Here is a 24,247-nt window from a genome sequence, read left to right as displayed (position 1 = left end):
CCTACATTACTTTGTCAACTTTTTCCTGGGGATATGGAGTGGAAGAAGATTGCATATTTTATACATTGTTCCTTGAATAGTGCAGTTGTCAGGTGAATGAGATCAGGCCCAAAATATTCCTATAGAACTTGGTGGACAATCCAGTTCTGTTCATTCACCATCATATTAACATTCCTCTTGAGAAAACTGGGAAAATGGAAAAAGCCTTGCCCTTGAAATAAATAATGTTCACATTCCTTGTATCCCATCAAAAGAAAGAATTTCATCCAACACCAAAGATAAAAGCCAATTCAACGTTATTTCATTCCAACAAAGAAACTATTGCATTCCAGGTATAGGTTGTCAGGAAAAATGTCATGCCCAATTGCAAATTTTGAACACAGGATGTGCTCTTCTTAAGGTACATTCACACTGAACAACTTAACAACAATAACGATAGTGATCCGTGACGTTGCAGCGTCCTGGATAGCGATATCGTTGTGTTTGACACGCAGCAGCGATCAGGATCCTGCTGTGACATTGTTGGTCGGAGCTAGAAGGCCAGCACCTTATTTCGTCGCTGGATCACCCGCTGACAACGCTGAGTCGGCGTGTGTGACGCTGATTCAGCGATATCTTCACTGGTAACCAGGGTAAACATCAGGTTACTAAGTGCAGGGCCGCGCTTAGTAACCCGATATTTACCCTGGTTACCATTGTAAATGTAAAAAAAACCAAACACTACATACTCACATTCCGGTGTCTGTCACGTCCCCCGGCATCCGCTTCCCTGCACTGTGTCAGCGCCGGCCGGCCGTAAAGCAGAGCACAGCGGTGACGTCACCGCTGTGCTTTACGGCCGGCGCTTACACAGTGCAGGGAAGCAGATGCCGGGGGATGCGACAGACACCGGAATGTAAGTATGTAGTGTTTGGGTTTTTTTACATTTACACTGGTAACCAGGGTAAACATCGGGTTACTAAGCGCGGCCCTGCGCTTAGTAACGCGATGTTTGCCCTGGTTACCCGGGGACTTCGGCATCGTTGGTCGCTGGAAAGCTGTCTGTGTGACAGCTCTCCAGCGACCACACAACGACGAAACAGCGACGCTGCAGCGATCGGCATCGTTGTCTATATCGCTGCAGCGTCGCTTAATGTGACGGTACCTTTACAAAGCAATGGTAATCACATCGATTTGCATGTAAAACAAATACAGATACAATAGAAATAGGTACCTCACACTAAATAATTGGTTAGCTGCTTAATAAAAATTAATGAGATTACATAATCTGAGTTCCGTATTTTGTGGATTATAAGACAAACTGGAGCATATGACGCACCCGATAAGGTACAATTGGATTATAAGATGCACCACCATTTTTACCAAAACATTTGGAGGGGAAAAAGAGCATCTAATTAAAAAAAATATGGTAACTTACATGAATAAAATTGAAATGGAATTTTTGATGTCTACACTTGATGCAAAGCTAAATCAATAAATGTTCATAAAAACAGCTGGCAATCACAATTTAAACAAAAAGATCATCTCTGGCAGTGTCTGACTGGAACCTGCATTTTGGTGGTTTCTCCCCAATTTATCAACTAAATTGTGCTATAAATGCATATTGTCCAGTACCCAACCTAAATAGGTGAGCAAGTTTTTATCATACTTTAACACTAAAGTGTATCCTATTCCAAACATACTGCTCCATGAGGTTTCCTTCATTGTATTTTTTTTCGGTATATTTTCTTTTTAGTAGTAAAGCATGATTTATTTTTTAGGTTAAGATGCGTATTTATATATCTAAAAAAAAAATGAAACATGCCTCTAGGTCTAATAAACACTTCTTCATATCACTCCCCATAAAGGGTCTATTGACTATTTTGATGCCCAAGACTTTGAGAAGCAATATAGTACTGTCATGTGCATCAATGATATGTTGTAGTGTTTCAGTTATATTGCTGTTACCGTGATAAATTTTGTCAATCTCTTAGGCAGTCTACTGAAATGGGTAAAATTGTTAAGTGCAATTGTAAAACAACTTTGTAATTTGCCTCTTTATTAAAAATGCTCTCCGTTCTCAAGAAAGGAAGGATTTTTAATTAGATTGTGTATAGTTAGTTGCCTAGGTCACTGCCCATTTCCGTAGACTATCCAATGTGGCTGGTCTACTAGGCAACAAGTGCAGCAGTTCTTATCAGCTTTTTTAAGCACTGCTCTGGATCTGGCCAGCTTCAGTCCACCTGCTCTCCTCTGATTAGTCAAAAATGCCTCTGTTTGTGCCATGGGCCGGCAGCTCAACCATGCTACTGGTCCAATCCATCACTCAAAAAGAGAAAGCCGAAAGCTGGGGGGCAGGAGAGCGATGCATGAGACAAACCCTTTAAATACATTAAATATAATAAATAACATTCCATAAATGCAAATAAGGAAAGCTTTCAAAATGTTGACCTACACTTGAAAAAAACCTTGATTTCATGTCATGCAGGTTAGGTATTTGGGATCTGTAGAATCTATGGCACATACAAATTCAAATAATTGATGCATACAATCTAGAATAGTCTATAGTCTAGTTCAAATATTGCACATTTTGGATTACACACTTTTTAATATTTGCTGCCCTCGAAACATGTAAGTGGATGAGAATTTTTTTCAATTATGTCATTGACAGCTGACACCCTGCACCGCTCCCAGCATTTTAACCCCCTAGTTGCTGCAATTGAACTCAATCACAGCATTCAGGGAGCCGGCAGAGTCACCAGAGCTAACAAAGGTGTTTGATCGTGCTCAGAACATGATCAGCAACTTTCTCTATCAGTGCAGAGCTGACAGTTAGTCCCAGAGTGGGACAAAGCAAAAAATTTAAAAAATGTTTTTTAATTAATTCTTAAAATATAAAAAAATCAAGAGCTAATAATAAAAAAATAAAAAGATATTGTACCCATAAATAAATATTTGTATGAAAAAAAAATACAAAAAATAAAAGTACACAAATTTGGTATCACCACGTCCAGAACCACTCGACCTATAAATCTGTCCCACTAGTTAACCCCTTTAGTGAACACCATAAAAAAATAAATAACAAGACAAAAGCAATGCGTTATCATCATACCGCAGAACAAAAAGTAGAATAAAATGCGATGAAAAGGGCAGATATAAATAAAAATGGTATGTCTGAAAACGACTCCTTGTCCCGCTAAAAACAAGCACCATACAGTTCCATCAGCGGAAAAATAAAAAAGCTATAGTTCTCAGAATAAAGCGATGCAAAAAATAATTACTTTTTCTATAAAATAGGTTTTATTGTGTAAAATAGCGAAAACATTTAAAAAAATGTAAATGAGGTATCACAGTAATCGTGCTGACCCAAAGAATAAAACTGCCTTATGAATTTTACCACACATGGAATGACATCAACCCCCCCCCCAAAAAAAAAAATCCTGAATTGCTGGTTTTTATTCATTCTGCCTCCCAAAAATCGGAATAGAAAGCGATAAAAAAATGTCATGTGTCTGTAAATGGTACCAATAAAAATGTCAACTTGTCCCACAAAAAACAAGACCTCACATGACTCTGTGGGCCAAAATATGAAAAAAATATAGCTCTCAAAATATGGTTATGCCAAAAAAACAGTTTTTGAAAAAAAAGGCATCCTGTAGTGTGACAGCAGCCCAACATAAAAGCCTGATATAAATCTGGTATCGCTGTAGTCACACCGACCCAAAGAATAAAGTCGCCTAATCACTTATACCGCATAAGGCATGGCATAAAAAATAAATAAAACCAATTCTTCATCTGCTGTTGATTTTTTCCATTCTGCCACCCAAATATCACAGTAAGGCTCGGCACACATTTATCCTGCGCTCTGCGCTGAGCGGTTGACCGGGTTTTCCATGTAAATCTCTGAAATACATGATTCAGATGAAATCCTCAATGTTAGATTCCCTATAAAGAAGCAGATGGAGGCACTGTGGACGCTGTCTGACCTGTGATCCGGCGGTGTACGTCTTTTTAGGATTGCATAAAAGTGCCATTGGCCATAGTTTTGTGCACTTCTGAAAATAAGGACACTACTGAACAGAGGCCAGACAGAGTCCAGAGTAACTCTGCTGCCTCCCTATAGTGAATGGAGATTTAGATGGAAACCTCAAAGTAAATGCTCAGTGTAGAGCGCAGGACAGTAGCGTAGCTACTGGGGGGGCAGAGGGGGCCGTTGCCCAGGGTCCAGTGTCATGAAGGGGCCCACCCACACCCACTTCTTTTCAAAATTTTTGCCAAATTTCCATTTTTCTCACAAATAAACGCATTGAAGAAAATTTACCACTATCATGAAGTATAATATGTCATGAAAAAACAGTATCAGAATCGCGGGGATCCATTGAAGCATTTCAGAGTTATTACCTCATAAAGTAACAGTGGTCAGAATTTGAAAAATTGTCCTGGTCATTAATGTGCAAACCATCTTCGAGGGTAAGGTGGTTAAAGTCCATCTGATACCAGATTTGACAATGCAAACGGTATGCATTCTTAAATAGATGCCTTAGACCTGATTCAAATGGTGCACTTATCCAATCAGAATGTCTGTATAATTCTCAAATTAAGATTATACAGTCATTCTGACATTGATTTTCAAAGTATACACTCCAGCCTTATCAGGTATGAATTAATGTATGTGATATTATGAGATGAGTTTTAGATGCATGGCATGTAGTGTTGAGCGATACCGTCCGATACTTGAAAGTATCGGTATCGGAAAGTATCGGCCGATACCGGCAAAGTAACGGATCTAATCCGATACCGATACCCGATACCAATACAAGTCAATGGGACACCAATTATCGGACGGTATCCTGTATGGTTCCCAGGGTCTGAAGGAGAGGAAACTCTCCTTCAGGCCCTGGGATCCATATCAATGTGTAAAAGAAAGAATTAAAATTAAAAATAGGGATATACTCACCCTCCGACGCAGCCTGGCCTTTACCGCCGTAACCGGGAGCCGTTGTACCTAAGAATGCGCGCTTGAAGAGCCTTAGATGAGGTCACTGCACTCTGATTGGTCCGTAGCGGTCGTGTGACCGCTACGCGACCAATCACAAAGCAGTGACGTTTTCTAAGGTATTTCAAGCGCTAAGGTCTTTATTTTACACATTGATATTAATCCCGATACCGATTCCCGATACCACAAAAGTATCAGATCTCGGTATCGGAATTCCGATACCCGCAAGTATCGGCCGATACCCGATACTTGCGGTATCGGAATGCTCAACACTAATGGCGTGTCCTCATTTACGTTTCAGATAAAGAAATCCCTTGCTTTAAGTCTTAATATAGCTGACGATTAAAGCTTTCAAACCGCTACTTCCTGTTGAAGACATCCAAGGCTGTGAGGTGGGAGTTCTTGATTTGTTATGTGTTATTCTGGTACTGTCTATATGCAATAAAAGTCAGAGATAAATGCTGTATATTTGCTTACTCTGGAAGGTAGGAAAATCACAATTAAGAAATATTCTACACACAATCAACTGCACCTAAATATTTGGCATCACTTGCAAATGTTAACCCCTTAGGGACCCAGGCATTTTTTTGTTTTTGAGCTATTGATATTTCTTAAAAAGCCACATCTTTTTTAGTATTCTCTCGACATAGCCATATGAGGGCTTGTTTTTTGCAGGATGAGGCATGTTAAATTGGAATACATGAGCCTTCTGTTTTCCCAGCTGATAAGCCACAGTTAATGATGATTAGCAGTGGTTTAGCCCACTCTTCTCAGACAAAACACATGTGCACTCAGCCAAACCAAGCATGTATGTGCCTGGTTGGAATCTGGTGGAATTATCAAAGCTATTGGCATCACCTCACTTAAGGTCAATCCCCACCTTTAAATAACATTGGTTTTCTAGTCTGTAAAAAGAGGAATGCAAAAAAGCTGTTTATTGTAATAAAATCAGTAATGGGAGAGTGTAGCAGAGCTACAAGATGATAGGCACTAGCTGTTGTATTTACATGCCAGCCATCACAGCCCAGATGGGAGCATAACTAAGACGCTCAAAAGCCTTACTGCCCTATCAAAAAAACTAGCCCAAAATTCTGGCTGTAAAGGATCAATGGGACACCTGGTTTGGATGGTGGGATGGATGGCAAAGAGCTCTCACTAAATTTGGAGTAGCTATTCTATCTATTTTGATCATATTAGCCTTAATCCATGCTGCGTAGCTCCATGCCTTAAAAATAATGATGATGAAAACTATGGAAACCACAGTGATGACCATGCACACTGACTTCAAGGATCCTATCAAAGAAAGATGCTGCTGTGAAACCGTGAGAAAACTGCCATATCCACTTCCCTTGGAGTATACCTGCCTGAGACATGCTGATGAGGGATAGAGATGGATCTGACTTCATTCTGCACAAGTCCGTTAAGAGCGGTTCAATCAACTAGAGATGGGTCTTCTTATAAGGGGTGAAACAAACATCGATGCACCAGGATAGATCGATAGGCTCGATGGGAATAGGGTTTTGATTTTGCGTATCTCCACAGGTGGGACTGTTAAGGATATGTAAATCATTGACGATATCCAAAATGTATTCATATATACAAAATGGATGCTTATATGAACATTATGAATCAAAGAAACTGATTAGTGTCTACGTGCTAGATAAGTGTCTACTAGATAAGTGTCTAGTGCTGATAAGTGTCTACGTGCTAGAAATCATACCTGTCAGTAGCTTTAGAACACCTATGTGGACTTTGATATGATAGTGTGGTCCCCTTTATATTCATAAAGAATGAAGTAATGCATAGGAGGAAAACAGAATCAAAAAAGCTAATGATTAGTGGTTAAATCCTTCCTGAGGGAGGAGAAATTAGGTTTTCCTAATAATCAGTATGAAAAGTGATACTCGATATAAGAATGTGCCTTTCCAGAAATAAAACAGATTTTCCGTTTGTGACACGTAAATCTCTCTGATATACAATTTGATGATTACACAGCTTTAGTGTGACTTTCTCTTTTTTTGTACAGTAACAACAGTTCACAAAAACATGTTTTATTTTTATTCTAGAGCAGGTCAAAACATAATATGCTGAGACATTAATAAATGTGGATGTCCAGAGGGTTGTGACAGAAGTTGGATGGGTGAGGGCAGACTAAATGAGTGTTGATAACTGTCAGGGCTACTTTGCTATGCTGTACATTTTATGCAGTCACGTATCACATTCAATGAATGTCAAACACCAAGCACCAGCATTACGGCCTTCATTCATTTGGAATGCTAAAATATATAGAATTTGACTAAAATACACAATGGTTTCAAATAAACAATGGTTTCAAATATTCTGCATCATTGAAAATAAAGGTTATGCCTGGCCATAAAACTAAACCTGCAAAAATACCAAAGGTTCAAAATCCATGAAAAACACATCTCTTCCTTAACCCCTTCACGACACAGCCTGATGTTACCTTCCTGACCAGGCTAAATTTCAAATTCTTACCATTGTCACTTTATAATAACTCTGGCATGCTTCAAAATATATTAGTCATTCCAAGATTGTTTTTTCGTGACACATTGTATTTCATGATAGTAGTAAATTAGGTCGATATGATTTTAGTTTTTCATGAAAATATAAAACATTTTTAAAAAGTCATACTGCACAAAATTGATAAATAACATTTACCACCTGTCTACTTTATGTCAGCATAATTTTTTAAACATTTTTTTTTGTTAGGAAGTTTAGAAGGGTTTAAAAAAATTGCAGTATCTTTATCTTTTGCTTTTTTAGAGACCGCTTCACTTTTAAAGTTACTTTGGGTCCTATATATCAGGAAACACCCAATCACTACCCCATTGTAAAGACGGCACCCCTCACAGCATTTAACCCCTTTACCCCAAAGGGTGGTTTGCACGTTAATGACCAGGCCAATTTTTACAATTCTGACCACTGTCCCTTTATGAGGTTATAACTCTGGAACACTTCAACGGATCTTGGCGATTCTGACACTGTTTTCTCATGACATATTGTACTTCATGATAGTAGTAAAATTTATTCGATATAACTTGCGTTTATTTGTGAAAAAAATGGAAATTTGGCGAAAATTTAGAAAATTTTGCAATTTTCCAACTTTGAATTTTTATGCCCTTAAATCACAGAGATATGTCACACAAAATACTTAATAGGTAACATTTCCCACATGTCTACTTTACATCAGCACAATTTAGGAACCAAAATTTTTGGAATGTTTAAATAAAAATTAACATTTAACTTTTTTTTACACAAAATTTATTTCAGCTCCAATTTGTTTTATTTTACCAAGGGTGACAGGAGAAAATGGACCCCAAAAGTTGTTGTACAATTTGTGCTGAGTACGCTGATACCCCATATGTGGGGGTAAACCACTGTTTGGGCGCATGGCAGAGCTCGGAAGGGAAGGAGCACCATTTGACTTTTCAATGCAAAATTGACTGGAATTAAGATGGGACGCCATGTTGCGTTTGGAGAGCCCCTGATGTGCCTAAACATTGAAAGCCCCACAAGTGACACCATTTTGGAAACTAGACCCCTTAAGGAACTTATCTAGATGTGTGGTGAGCACTTTGACCTAACAAGTGCTTCACAGAAGTTTATAATGCAATGCCATGAAAATAAAAAATCATATTTTTTCACAAAAATGATCTTTTTGCCCCCAATTTTTTATTTTCCCAAGGGTAAGAGAAGAAATTGGACCCCAAATGTTGTTGTGCAATTTGTCCTGAGTACGCTGATACCTGATATGTGGGGGTAAACGACTGTTTGGGCGCATGGCAGAGCTCGGAAGGGAAGGAGCGCCGTTTGACTTTTCAATGCAAAATTGACTGGAATTGAGATGGGACACCATGTCGCGTTTGGAGAGCCCCTGATGTGCCTAAACATTAAACCCCCACAAGTGACACCATTTTGGAAAGTAGATCCCCTAAGGAACTTATCTAGATGTGTTTTGAGAGCTTTGAACCCCCAAGTGTTTCACTACAGTTTATAACGCAGAGCTGTGAAAATAAAATTCTTTTTTTTTTTCACAAAAATGATTTTTTAGCCCTCAGTTTTGTATTTTCACAAGGGTAACATGATAAATTGGACCCCAAAAGTTGTTGTCCAATTTGTCCTGAGTATTCTGATACCCCATATGTGGGGGGGAACCACTGTTTGGGCGCATGGCAGAGCTCAGAAGGGAAGGAGCGCCATTTGCAATGCAGACTTAGATGGATTGGTCTGCAGGTGTCACGTTGCATTTGCAGAGCCCCTGATGTACCCAAACAGTAGAAACCCCCAAAAGTGACTCCATATTGGAAACTAGACCTCCCAAGGAACTTATCTAGATATGTTGTGAGAACACTGAACCCCCAAGTGTTTCACTACAGTTTACAATGCAGAGACGTGAAAATAAAAAATCTTTTTTGCTCCCACAAAAATGATTTTTAGCCCCCCAAATTTATATTTTTCCAAGGGTAACAAGAGAACTTGGACCCCAAAAGTTGTTATCCAATTTGTCCCGAGTACGCGGATGCCCCATATGTTGTGGTAAACCCCGGTTTGGGTGCACGGGAAAGCTCGGAAGGGAAAAAGCACTGTTTTACTTTTTCAATGCAGAATTGGCTGGAATTGAGATCGGACGCCATGTTTGGAGAGCCCCTGATGTGCCTAAACAGTGGAAACTCCCCAATTCTAACTGAAACCCTAATCCAAACACACCCCTAACTCTAATCACAAAGGTAACCCTAACCACACCCCTAACCCCGACACACCCCTAACTCTAATCCCAACCCTAATTCCAACTGTAAATGTAATCCAAGCCCTAACCCCAACTTTAGCCCCAACCCTAACCCTAACTGTAGCCCCAAACCTAACTTTAGCTCCAACCCTAGCCCCAACCCTAACCCTAGCCCCAACCCTAACCCTAGCCCTAACCCTAGCCCTAACCCTAACCCTAATCCTAGCCCTAACCCTAACCCTAACCCTAGCCCTAACCCTAACCCTAGCCCTAACCCTAGCCCTAGCTCTAACCCTAGCCCTAACCCTAGCCCTAACCCTAACCCTAATGGGAAAATGGAAATAAATACATTTTTTTAATTTTAATATTTTTCCCTAACTAAGGGGGTGATGAAGGGGGGTTTGATTTACTTTTCTAGCATTTTTTATAGCGGATTTTCATGATTGACAGCTGTCACACACTAAAAGACGCTTTTTATAGCAAAAATGCTTTTGCGTCTCCACATTTTGAGACCTATAATTTTTCCATATTTTGGTCCACAGAGTCATGTGAGGTCTTGTTTTTTGCTGGACGAGTTGACGTTTTTATTTGGTAACATTTTCGGACACGTGACAGTTTTTCATTGCTTTTTATTCCGATTTTTGTGAGACAGAATGACAAAAAAACAGCTATTCATGAATTTCTTTTGGGGGGGGCGTTTATACTGTTCCACGTTTGGTAAAATTGATAAAGCATTTTTATTCTTCGGGTCAGTATGATTACAGCGATACCTCATTTATATCTTTTTTTATGTTTTGGCGCTTTTATACGATAAAAACTATTTTATAGAATAAATAATTATTTTGGCATCGCTTTATTCTGAGGACTATAACTTTTTTATTTTTTCTTTGATGATGCTGTATGGCAGCTCGTTTTTTGCGGGACAAGATGACGTTTTCAGCGGTACCATGGTTATTTATATCCGTCTTTTTGATCGCATGTTATTCCACTTTTTGTTTGGCGGTATGATAATAAAGCGTCGTTTTTTGCCTCGGTTTTTTTTTTTCCTACTGTGTTCACTGAAGGGGTTAACTAGTGGAACAGTTTTATATGTTGGGTCGTTACGGATGCGGCAATACTAAATATGTGTACTTTTATTGTTTTTTTTTTATTTAGATAAAGAAATATATTTATGGGAATAATATTTTTTTTTCTTTATTTAGGAATTTTTTTATTTTTTTTTTTACACATGTGGAAAATTTTTTTTTTACATTTTTACTTTGTCCCAGGGGGGGACATCACAGATCGCTGATCTGACAGTTTGCACAGCACTCTGTCAGATCGGCGATCTGACTTACAGTGCTGCAGGCTTACAAAGCGCTTGCTCTGAGCAGGCACTTGGTAAGCCACTCCCTGCAGGACCCGGATGCAGCCCTGCGGCCATTTTGGATCCGGGGACTGCAGGGAAAGGAGGTAAGAGACCCTCGGAGCAACGCGATCACATCGCGTTGCTCCGAGGGTCTCAGGGAAGCACGCAGGGTGCCCCCTCCCTGCGCGATGCTTCCCTGTACCACCGGCACACCGTGATCATGTTTGATCGCGGTGTGCCGGGAGTTAATGTGCCGGGGGCGGTCAGTGACGACTCCTGGCACATAGTGCCAGATGTCAGCTGCGATAGTCAGCTGACACCTGGCCGCGATCGGCCGCGCTCCCCCCGTGAGCGCGGCCGATCGTGCTGGACGTACTATCCCGTCGGTGGTCATACGGGCCCACCCCACCTCGACGGGATAGTACGTCCAATGTCAGAAAGGGGTCAAAACTGCATTAAGAAAGTTTATTAACTGTTCAGGTGCTTTATAGGAATAATAGCAAACTGGAATAAAAAATGAAAAATTACATGTTTTTCACTGAAATCTTTTTTTGTAGCTCTAAATGTTTAATTTCAACAATGGTAGCAGGAGAAAATGGACCACTCAATTTGTTGTGCAATTTCTTCTGATTATACAAATATGTGGGGTAAAACTACTGCTTGGGTACATGGCAGGGCTCTGAAGGTAAGGAAGCACTATTTGACTTCTCAAGCGCAGATTTGGCCATAATAGACTGCGGTTCTCATGTCGCACTTGAAGAGTTGCTATGGCGCCAAAATGAAAGCCCCCAAAAGTGACCCCATTTTGGAAACTACACCACTCAAGGAATTTATCTTTGTTTCACAGAATTTGAAAACAATGGAACATAAAAATTAGGATTTACATTTTGTCCACAAAAATCTTTCATTTTCACAAGGGAAACAGGAGAAAATAGACCACCCAATTTGTTGAACAATTTCGTCTTTGTACAATGATGCCCTATATGTGGGGTAAAACTACTGTTTGGGTACATAGCAGGGCTCGGAAGTGAAGGAACGCTATTTGACTTTTCGAGTGCATATTTTGCCACAATAGACTGCGAATACTGTTGCATTTGAAGAGCCCCCAATGTACAAAAACAGCATAAAAACCCTTAAATGTCACCATTTTGGAAACTACACCCCTCAAGGAATTTATCTAGGGGGGTGGTGGGCATTCTGAACCAACAGGGTGCTTCTCAGAATTTGAAAACATTGGAGCATAAAATTGAAAAATTAACATTTGTTCCATAAAAATGTTGCTTTAACCCCACATTTTTCATTTTCACAAGGGTAACAGGAGATAATGGAATACCCAATTTGTTAAGCAATTTCTCCTGAGTATGCTGATGCCCCATATGTGGGAGAAAACTACTTTTGGACACATGGCAGGGCTTAGAAGGGAAGGATCACTATTTGATCTTTCAAGCACAGATTTAGCAGGACACTGTGTCGCATTTAAAGAGCCATTGAGGTGACAAAACAGTAGAAACAACCCAAAAGTGACACCATTATGGGCACTACACCTCTTAAGGAATTTGTCTAGAGAGGTTTAAGGAGCATTTTAAATCCATAGCTGATTCACAAAATTGTGTAACATTGGGCTGTGAAAATGAAAAATTTTATTTTTACAAATAAAATGTTTTTCATTTTCAAAAGGGCTATTAGGAGAAAATGGGCCACATCATTTGTTATGCAATTCTTTTAGTCCGCCAATACCCTATATGTGGCCAGAAACTACTTTTCGGGTACTGTGCAAAGCTCAAATGGGGGAAGAAGCGCCATATTGGAGTTCCTATTTGCTGGAATGGTTTGCCGGTCTAATTTGCAGAGCCCTTGAGGTGCCATAACAGCTGAAACCCTCAAGTGACCACACTTTACAAACTACTCCCTTCGATGAATTCATCAAGGAGTGCAGTGAGCATATTGACACCACAGGTAGGTAACTAACGTTTATATCATTGGGTGGTAAAGAAAAAATAATTACGTTTTTACCACTAAAATGTTGTTTTAGCCCCAAGTTTTTAGTTTTCAAAAGGGATATTAGGAGAAAATGGAAAGCATCATTTGTTACACAATTTCTCCTGAGTTCACCAATACCCAATATGTAACTACTTTTAAGGCACAGTACAAAGCTCAGAAGGGAAGAAGCACCATATTGCAATGCAGATCTTCCTGTAAAGGTTTGCAGGTGTCATGACTCACTGACAGAGTCCCTTAGGTGCCAGAATAACAGAACCCCCCATAAGTGACCCCATTGTACAAAATGCACTCCTTAGTGAATACATCTACTGATGCAGTCAGTATATTGACATTTCTGATGTCTCACAGAATTTTATACCATTGGGTGGTGAAGAAATAATAATTACATTGTTACCACTAAAATGTTGTTTCAAACCCAGATTTTTCATTTTCACAAGGGGAAATAGAAAAAAAGGCACTGTAAGGTACATAATTTCTCCTGAATGTGGCAATTCCCCATATGTAACTGAAAAGTACAACTTAGCCAAACAGTAGGACTTGGGAGGGAAAGAGCACTATTTGACACAGATTTTCCTAGAAATAGTTTGCTGACTCTATTTGTAGAGCCTACAAGCGCCAGAATGGTGAAAATCCCTGTAAGTGCCCCCACTTATTGGAATTTACACCCCACTGGGAATTCATCTATGGGTGTAGTGATAATTTTGACTCCATGGATGATTTCTAGATTTCTAGAAACAAGTGCAGCGCCCCAGAGTCCTGGTCGTTGCAGTAACGTCGCTCTGCCGCTAAGGGGAGTGATGTTACGTCTGATGGCACTAAAGGAGTTCACCTGACCAGGTATCACAGTCACACATTACACTTCACACTCTGGCCACCAGGGGGAGCAAAAGGTTCTAGGTATTAGACCACTCCTCACACTCTGGTAAAACTGGGGGTTGGATAGGAAGTTAGAGAGAAGCTGACTGGGTTTTGCCCAGGTAACATCTAGTGAGAGAAGAGGTTGTTTGGGAAGATTCAGGGAGGTCCCTGTCAGGGGTGGGATCCTGGCAGTGGCCTAGCACAGGACAGATCGTTATAGAGCCATGCCTGCACCTCATTGCGGCGGCATCTTAAGAAAGGACACGAAGCGAAGTATATTGTGGAGAAGTGAGAAACGAGATCACAGCACAAAGGCGATAGAACCAGAAGGAGTCGTGCCCTGAGATCGGCAACATCCTTCTGAGGCGTGTAGCCGGCAGCCGTAACGCCGAGGAAGTAATAGACTCTACGCATTACTTTGAACTATGGCAGGGCAGTTAACTCTAGGTTGGCTGTCTCACCTTTACACCTAATGAAGACAACGGAGGCAATTGTGGGGGAGGGGCCTCTCTAGGGTCCCTATAAAATAACTCCAGGCCTACCCCGTCATACGGGTGCGTCCTATCCAAACCATCTGGGGGACGGAGAGAAAGAACAGAAACATACACGACAGTTGTGAGGACTATCCTGTGGTGCTCAGCAGGGAGGTACTACAACACCCAGGCGCTGGTAGGAAGGCTACTGATTTCCACCTGCAAAGGGAACTCTGGATGTGCCTTCGGACCGGCCGGTCTCAGCCAGCCATGTTAGTAGTGCTCTGGATTGCAGATGCCGAAGCCTTCAGTAAAGAGGCAAAGAGACTGCAACCCTGTGTCCTCGTCATTTACTGCGACCTACACCATTACCGTCTACTCATCAAGGGAAGCTGTTATGGTTCTCAATGGCAAGAGAACATAGCCCAGCATACATATGAACTAGCTCTTGGAAGGATGGAAACTTAAACTGACCATGAACTAAACCTGCCGCACAACTAACAGTAGCCGGGTAGCGTGCCTACGTTTTATCCCTAGACGCTCAGCGCCAGCCGGAGGACTAACTAATCCTGGCAGAGGAAAATACAGTCCTGGCTCACCTCTAGAGAAATTTCCCCGAAAGGCAGACAGAGGCCCCCACATATATTGGCGGTGATTTTAGATGAAAATGACAAACGTAGTATGAAAATAGGTTTAGCAAAATCGAGGTCCGCTTACTAGATAGCAGGAAGACAGAAAGGGCACTTTCATGGTCAGCTGAAAACCCTATCAAAATACCATCCTGAAATTACTTTAAGACTCTAGTATTAACTCATAACATCAGAGTGGCAATTTCAGATCACAAGAGCTTTCCAGACACAGAAACGAAACTGCAGCTGTGAACTGGAACAAAATGCAAAAAACAAACAAGGACAAAAGTCCGACTTAGCTGGGAGTTGTCTAGAAGCAGGAACATGCACAGAAAGGCTTCTGATTACAATGTTGACCGGCATGGAAGTGACAGAGGAGCAAGGTTAAATAGCACTCCCACATCCTGATGGGAACAGGTGAACAGAGGGGATGATGCACACAAGTTCAATTCCACCAGTGGCCACCGGGGGAGCCCAAAATCCAATTTCACAACAGTACCCCCCCCTCAAGGAGGGGGCACCGAACCCTCACCAGAACCACCAGGGCGATCAGGATGAGCCCTATGAAAGGCACGGACCAGATCGGAGGCATGAACATCAGAGGCAGTCACCCAAGAATTATCCTCCTGACCGTATCCCTTCCATTTGACCAGATACTGGAGTTTCCGTCTGGAAACACGAGAGTCCAAGATTTTTTCCACAACGTACTCCAACTCGCCCTCAACCAACACCGGAGCAGGAGGCTCAACGGAAGGCACAACCGGTACCTCATACCTGCGCAATAATGACCGATGAAAAACATTATGAATAGAAAAAGATGCAGGGAGGTCCAAACGGAAGGACACAGGGTTAAGAATCTCCAATATCTTGTACGGGCCGATGAACCGAGGCTTAAACTTAGGAGAAGAAACCCTCATAGGGACAAAACGAGAAGACAACCACACCAAGTCCCCGACACAAAGCCGAGGACCAACCCGACGCCGGCGGTTGGCAAAAAGCTGAGTCTTCTCCTGGGACAACTTCAAATTGTCCACTACCTGCCCCCAAATCTGATGCAACCTCTCCACCACAGCATCCACTCCAGGACAATCCGAAGATTCCACCTGACCGGAGGAAAATCGAGGATGAAACCCCGAATTACAGAAAAAAGGAGACACCAAGGTGGCAGAGCTGGCCCGATTATTGAGGGCAAACTCCGCTAAAGGCAAAAAAGCAACCCAATCATCCTGATCTGCAGACACAAAACACCTCAAATATGTCTCCAAAGTCTGATTCGTCCGCTCGGTCTGGCCATTAGTCTGAGGATGGAAAGCAGACGAGAAAGACAAATCTATGCCCATCCTAGCACAGAATGCCCGCCAAAATCTAGACACGAATTGGGTTCCTCTGTCAGAAACGATATTCTCCGGAATACCATGCAAACGAACCACATTTTGAAAAAACAGAGGAACCAACTCGGAAGAAGAAGGCAACTTAGGCAGGGGAACCAAATGGACCATCTTAGAGAAACGGTCACACACCACCCAGATGACAGACATCTTCTGAGAAACAGGAAGATCCGAAATAAAATCCATCGAGATGTGCGTCCAAGGCCTCTTCGGGATAGGCAAGGGCAACAACAATCCACTAGCCCGAGAACAACAAGGCTTGGCCCGAGCACAAACGTCACAAGACTGCACAAAGCCTCGTACATCTCGTGACAGGGAAGGCCACCAGAAGGACCTTGCCACCAAATCCCTGGTACCAAAGATTCCAGGATGACCTGCCAACGCAGAAGAATGAACCTCAGAAATGACTTTACTGGTCCAATCATCAGGAACAAACAGTCTACCAGGTGGGCAACGATCAGGTCTATCCGCCTGAAACTCCTGCAAGGCCCGCCGCAGGTCTGGAGAAACGGCAGACAATATCACTCCATCCTTAAGGATACCTGTAGGTTCAGAATTACCAGGGGAGTCAGGCTCAAAACTCCTAGAAAGGGCATCCGCCTTAACATTCTTAGAACCCGGTAGGTATGACACCACAAAATTAAACCGAGAGAAAAACAACGACCAGCGCGCCTGTCTAGGATTCAGGCGTCTGGCGGACTCAAGATAAATTAAATTTTTGTGGTCGGTCAATACCACCACCTGATGTCTAGCCCCCTCAAGCCAATGACGCCACTCCTCAAAAGCCCACTTCATGGCCAAAAGCTCCCGATTCCCAATATCATAATTCCGCTCGGCGGGCGAAAATTTACGAGAAAAAAAAGCACAAGGTTTCATCACGGAGCAGTCGGAACTTCTCTGCGACAAAACCGCCCCAGCTCCGATTTCAGAAGCGTCGACCTCAACCTGAAAAGGAAGAGCAACATCAGGCTGACGCAACACAGGGGCGGAAGAAAAGCGGCGCTTAAGCTCCCGAAAGGCCTCCACAGCAGCAGGGGACCAATCAGCAACATCAGCACCCTTCTTAGTCAAATCAGTCAATGGTTTAACAACATCAGAAAAACCAGCAATAAATCGACGATAAAAGTTAGCAAAGCCCAAAAATTTCTGAAGACTCTTAAGAGAAGAGGGTTGCGTCCAATCACAAATAGCCTGAACCTTGACAGGATCCATCTCGATGGAAGAGGGGGAAAAAATGTATCCCAAGAAGGAAATCTTTTGAACCCCAAAAACGCACTTAGAACCCTTCACACACAAGGAATTAGACCGCAAAACCTGAAAAACCCTCCTGACCTGCTGGACATGAGAGTCCCAGTCATCCGAAAAAATCAGAATATCATCCAGATACACAATCATAAATTTATCCAAATAATCACGGAAAATGTCATGCATAAAGGACTGAAAGACTGAAGGGGCATTTGAAAGGCCAAAAGGCATCACCAAATACTCAAAGTGGCCCTCGGGCGTATTAAATGCGGTTTTCCACTCATCCCCCTGCTTAATTCGCACCAAATTATACGCCCCACGGAGATCAATCTTAGAGAACCACTTGGCCCCCTTTATGCGAGCAAACAAATCAGTCAGCAGTGGCAACGGATATTGATATTTAACCGTGATTTTATTCAAAAGCCGATAATCAATACACGGCCTCAAAGAGCCATCTTTCTTAGACACAAAGAAAAAACCGGCTCCTAAGGGAGATGACGAAGGACGAATATGTCCCTTTTCCAAGGACTCCTTTATATATTCTCGCATAGCAGCATGTTCAGGCACAGACAGATTAAATAAACGACCCTTAGGGTATTTACTACCCGGAATCAAATCTGTGGCACAATCGCACTCCCGGTGCGGAGGTAATGAACCAAGCTTAGGTTCTTCAAAAACGTCACGATAGTCAGACAAGAATTCAGGAATCTCAGAGGGAATAGATGATGAAATGGAAACCAAAGGTACGTCCCCATGCATCCCCTTACATCCCCAGCTTAACACAGACATAGCTTTCCAGTCGAGGACTGGGTTATGAGATTGCAGCCATGGCAATCCAAGCACCAACACATCATGTAGATTATACAGCACAAGAAAGCGAATAATCTCCTGATGATCCGGATTAATTCGCATAGTTACTTGTGTCCAGTATTGTGGTTTATTACTAGCCAATGGGGTGGAGTCAATCCCCTTCAGAGGTATAGGAGTTTCAAGAGGCTCTAAATCATACCCACAGCGTTTGGCAAAGGACCAATCCATAAGACTCAAAGCGGCGCCAGAGTCGACATAGGCGTCCGCGGTAATAGATGATAAAGAACAAATCAGGGTCACAGATAGAATAAACTTAGACTGAAAAGTGCCAATTGAAACTGACTTATCAAGCTTCTTAGTGCGCTTAGAGCATGCTGATATAACATGAGTTGAATCACCACAATAAAAGCACAACCCATTTTTTCGTCTAAAATTCTGCCGTTCGCTTCTGGACAGAATTCTATCACATTGCATATTCTCTGGCGTCTTCTCAGTAGACACCGCCAAATGGTGCACAGGTTTGCGCTCCCGCAGACGTCTATCAATCTGGATAGCCATTGTCATGGACTCATTCAGACCCGCAGGCACAGGGAACCCCACCATAACATCCTTAATGGCATCAGAGAGACCCTCTCTGAAATTCGCCGCCAGGGCGCACTCATTCCACTGAGTAAGCACAGACCATTTACGGAATTTTTGGCAGTATATTTCAACTTCATCTTGCCCCTGAGATAGGGACATCAAGGCTTTTTCCGCCTGAAGCTCTAAATGAGGTTCCTCATAAAGCAACCCCAAGGCCAGAAAAAACGCATCCACATTGAGCAACGCAGGATCCCCTGGAGCCAATGCAAAAGCCCAATCTTGAGGGTCGCCCCGGAGCAAGGAAATCACAATCCTGACCTGCTGTGCAGGATCTCCAGCAGAGCGAGATTTCAGGGACAAAAACAACTTGCAATTATTTTTGAAATTTTGAAAGCAAGATCTATTCCCCGAGAAAAATTCAGGCAAAGGAATTCTAGGTTCAGATATAGGAACATGAACAACAAAATCTTGTAAATTTTGAACTTTCGTGGTGAGATTATTCAAACCTGCAGCTAAACTCTGAATATCCATTTTAAACAGGTGAACACAGAGCCATTCCAGGATTAGAAGGAGAGAGAGAGAGGAAGGCTGCAATATAGGCAGACTTGCAAGTGATTCAATTGAAAGCACACTCAGAACTGAAGGAAAAAAAAAAAAATTTTCAGCAGACTTCTTTTTTCTCTCCTTTCTCTGCCAATTAATTTAACCCTTTGTAGGCCGGTCAAACTGTTATGGTTCTCAATGGCAAGAGAACATAGCCCAGCATACATATGAACTAGCTCTTGGAAGGATGGAAACTTAAACTGACCATGAACTAAACCTGCCGCACAACTAACAGTAGCCGGGTAGCGTGCCTACGTTTTATCCCTAGACGCTCAGCGCCAGCCGGAGGACTAACTAATCCTGGCAGAGGAAAATACAGTCCTGGCTCACCTCTAGAGAAATTTCCCCGAAAGGCAGACAGAGGCCCCCACATATATTGGCGGTGATTTTAGATGAAAATGACAAACGTAGTATGAAAATAGGTTTAGCAAAATCGAGGTCCGCTTACTAGATGGCAGGAAGACAGAAAGGGCACTTTCATGGTCAGCTGAAAACCCTATCAAAATACCATCCTGAAATTACTTTAAGACTCTAGTATTAACTCATAACATCAGAGTGGCAATTTCAGATCACAAGAGCTTTCCAGACACAGAAACGAAACTGCAGCTGTGAACTGGAACAAAATGCAAAAAACAAACAAGGACAAAAGTCCGACTTAGCTGGGAGTTGTCTAGAAGCAGGAACATGCACAGAAAGGCTTCTGATTACAATGTTGACCGGCATGGAAGTGACAGAGGAGCAAGGTTAAATAGCACTCCCACATCCTGATGGGAACAGGTGAACAGAGGGGATGATGCACACAAGTTCAATTCCACCAGTGGCCACCGGGGGAGCCCAAAATCCAATTTCACAACAGGAAGCCCTGGGGACATACTTCACCTGTGGGAAGTTACAACATCTAGCTGCCATTCCATCATCCCAGCAGACCCCTAGCAGCGTCGGTCACTCTGACCGAATACCACAGGTGGCATCACGAACACTTGGCAGACTTTCATCACCATTAATTGGCAGGGCCACGGACCGGGTCGGGCCACCGTGACATCCCCAGAACCGAGACCGAGGGACCCGGTACCGAGTACCCCGCTGCCCTGCGTCTGGGGGCTGCTCCACAAACACTCAGTGGAAGTAAAAAATGTTACAAAAAAGCCAAACATCAGTGCATGGACACTGGGAGGGTGTCATGAATTTGGCGCAGGCCTGTGACAGTGCCTCTCCTGTGTGTCTCCCTCATCTCTTTTCTTTGGTTGGGCAAGGAAGCCCCCTGCTGCTAGCAGTGTCTGATGGGAATTTTTTCTACATATTTTCCACATTGGATTTCTGGTATAGCACAATTTTTGAATACTTGTCTACCTCAGGAAGAAGAGATACAAAGTTCTCTTGTAGCATGGGTCTAGCAGGGTGAACAACCAGCACTCTTTTTTTGTGCAAGATGAATGTAACTTGAGGGTCACGTGAAAGGCAGTGGTACATAAAGTCTGCCATATGTGCCAAGGTCCATACAGCCAACACTTCCCTGTCTCCACCATGATGATTACTCTACATCTCCTCCTCCATTCTCTTCTCTGCCCATCCATGAGAGACGAGACAAAGCTTGTGTGGGTACTAGCCTCTGTTGAGCCAGCTCTTGTTCCTCCTCCTCTTCCTCAGCATCCACCTCCTCGTTGTTACCCAGTCCATCTCTGAGCAGAAGAGATGAGGCTGAGCTGGGTAGTATCTCTCTGTCTAATATCATCCTCTGTCTCCCCCTGGTCCATATGCAAAGATTCATGTTTCATTGTCAGCAGCAACTGTTTTAATAGGCACAGAAGTGGGATTGTTGCACTGATTATGATGTCATTGGTGCTCACCATGTTTGTGAACTCAAAGTCTTGGAGAACCACACAAATGTCAAACATTAATACCCATTCTGTGTTGAGGCTGACCAGAATACCTACTGGCATGTTGGAGCTGGTATTCCACAACTGGCCTCTGCTGCTCTTAAAGCCTTGCCAGCATGAGCAATGTGGAGTTCCGGCATGTGGTGACCTTGCACACGAGTCAGTGAGCTGGCACTTGCATGCGCTGCTGCAGCAATACCAGAGTGAGGACAGCTGTAGCGGACTTGCAGAAATGGGTGCTCCCTTTACCGTACTTTGACCAGAAGCTCTGGCAAATGTGGGTAGGCTACCAAGTTGAGCACATTGGCCAAGCAAGGTATGTGTGTGAGCTCGCCAATCTTCATAGTCGCCACCGGATTATAGCTATTATCACACACAATCATACTTTGCTGTAGGTTCAGTGAGAGAAGCCACACATCTGTCTGGTCTGTTATTCCTTTCAACAGCTCCTCCATGGCATGCTTTTTGTCTCTTGGGAAATTAGCTTCATCAGAGCCTGTTGCCACTTCGCTCAGGCAATGCTGCAGAGCTTCCAGCTAATGTGGATGACGTGCTCTGACGATGTGCATGAGAAGGAGTGGTGCAAGAACTGCTGATGGAAGTGGAGGAAACCCTGATAGAAGCAAGGCAAGCAATCCTCAGTGTCGGTAGCACATGTGCCGTACCCAGGTGGGACTTAGCCCTGGGCTTCAACAATGTTCACGCAGTGAGCCATCAGGGAAATCTAGCATTCCTGGTCACAAGTGCTTGTACACGTGTCAGTTGTCAAGTGGACAATCCCAGTAACCGCATTGGTAAAAGCAAGGGTGATGTTCTTGGACACGTGCTGGTACAAGGTGGGGATGCCACAATGAGAGTAGCGGCTGGGAACCAAATTTGTACACCTATAGCAGGACAATTTTTGTTTTTTATTAGAAACCGATGAAATTTCACATGAAACAAGTTCTAGAGTTTATGTGACAATAATGAATTTCATGATTCTCAAACTCTGGGTCTCAATCTCTTTAATGGACCCCCTTCTCTGCTGATAGTCATAAGTAGCAAATTTCCCCTGAAATGCCAACTGTCAGTACCTTGTGGCTAGCAGGCCAGCTAGAATTTCTCCTGCCCTGGTCCTGGCTTGCCTCCTTGTCTCTTCCGACCAGCATATACTCCGAGTCTGCTCACTAGTTCCTCGATCCTGGCTCTCAGTTCTCAGTCCGCAAGAACCCCAGCGGTGAAGTCTGCGGCCTGGGTTCGGGACTTGGTGGCTCCAAGAATGTGGCCAGATCTGGACTACAGGCTCCAGTCACCTCTGCTGTTGCATAGTGCTGACATCTTTGTGACCCCACTAAGCACATTACACTGTTTACACTGTACAGATGACTAATTGAATACTGAAAAGAAATATAACCCTTTTTTGGAGTGATATATATCACAGAAATGTACCCCAGAACACAGAATACTTTGTGGGTGAGAAATTGAATCCAGATAATTTTTAACGCTTTTTTTGGAGTGTTCTATATCACACAAATGTACCCCAGACCACAGAATACGGTATGGGTGAGTAATATAACCCACCAATTTGTTTTAACTTTTTTGGGACAGCACAGAAATGGACCCCAGAGCACAAAATATTGTATGGATGAGAAATTGAATCCAGCAAAATGTTTTAACACTTTTTGGAGTGTTATATAGCACCAAAATGTACCTCAAAGTACATAATACGCGATGGATCACAATATATTCAATTTTTTCACACACAAAAGTGTGTCAAGCCTGGCGGCGCCTGTCCTTTTATAATACCTGATGATGTCATACGGCCAGAAAATCACAGTAATGCCACTACCAAGATCGCTATGGAATTACAGTGACTAGCTGGAAATTACTGCATACTTATTGACTGTGTGACAGGCGCCAAACATGCGTGATGAGTATTCAAGTTTGAAATCGAGCACCGTCCAATGCTCGTCAAGCAACAAGCACATCCTAGTTGTTATCCATTTACCTATTGCTGGCTGGGACTGCATTAACGAGCTTGAAATGGGTTCACTAAAGTCACATCTTTTCCAGGCAATAAGACGCTTTGAAGTACTGATATTTGCAACAAATCAATTTGCTGCTAATCTAATTTAAAAAAAAAAGATTACTCGTACCCCATGCATTCAAATTTCAAAATATTCAATAATATGTATTCCTGGATAATGTGCCATACAGAGAGTGCTACTCATCACCACTACTAGCCTTGACGAATAGACATCTCTTCTTCTTTCTACCCGGCTTTCTGCCTGCATAAAGTGCAATCTCTACTAATGGGAAACAGAAGCCTTTTATTTTATGCTTTCTGTTAATTTTACAAGTGTGTGGGTATACATTCCAAGGCCACATTCACACATTCAGTATTTGGTCAGTATTTAACATCAGTATTTGTATACCAAAATTAGGAATGGAACAATCAGAGGAAAGTGTAATAGAAACACATGCACTTTTTTTGCATTTTTCACCTACTTCTGCTTTTGGCTTACAAATACTGATGTAAAATACTGACCAAATACTGAACGTGTGACCGTGACCTAATGCCGATCCGGTTTGGATCCAGCTATGTTCGACACTTCTAAAAAACAACAACTCAGACCTACTAAGTGGTATCAGTGGGACCTTGTTGATTTGTATCCAACTGGGGCGTTTATCGAACAATATGTTGCACATTGGCCACACCAACCTAACTGAAA

Source organism: Ranitomeya variabilis, chromosome 1 (genome assembly GCF_051348905.1).
Source record: "Ranitomeya variabilis isolate aRanVar5 chromosome 1, aRanVar5.hap1, whole genome shotgun sequence".
Classification (NCBI taxonomy): Eukaryota; Metazoa; Chordata; class Amphibia; order Anura; family Dendrobatidae; genus Ranitomeya; species Ranitomeya variabilis.
Note: the sequence above shows the minus strand (reverse complement) of the source record.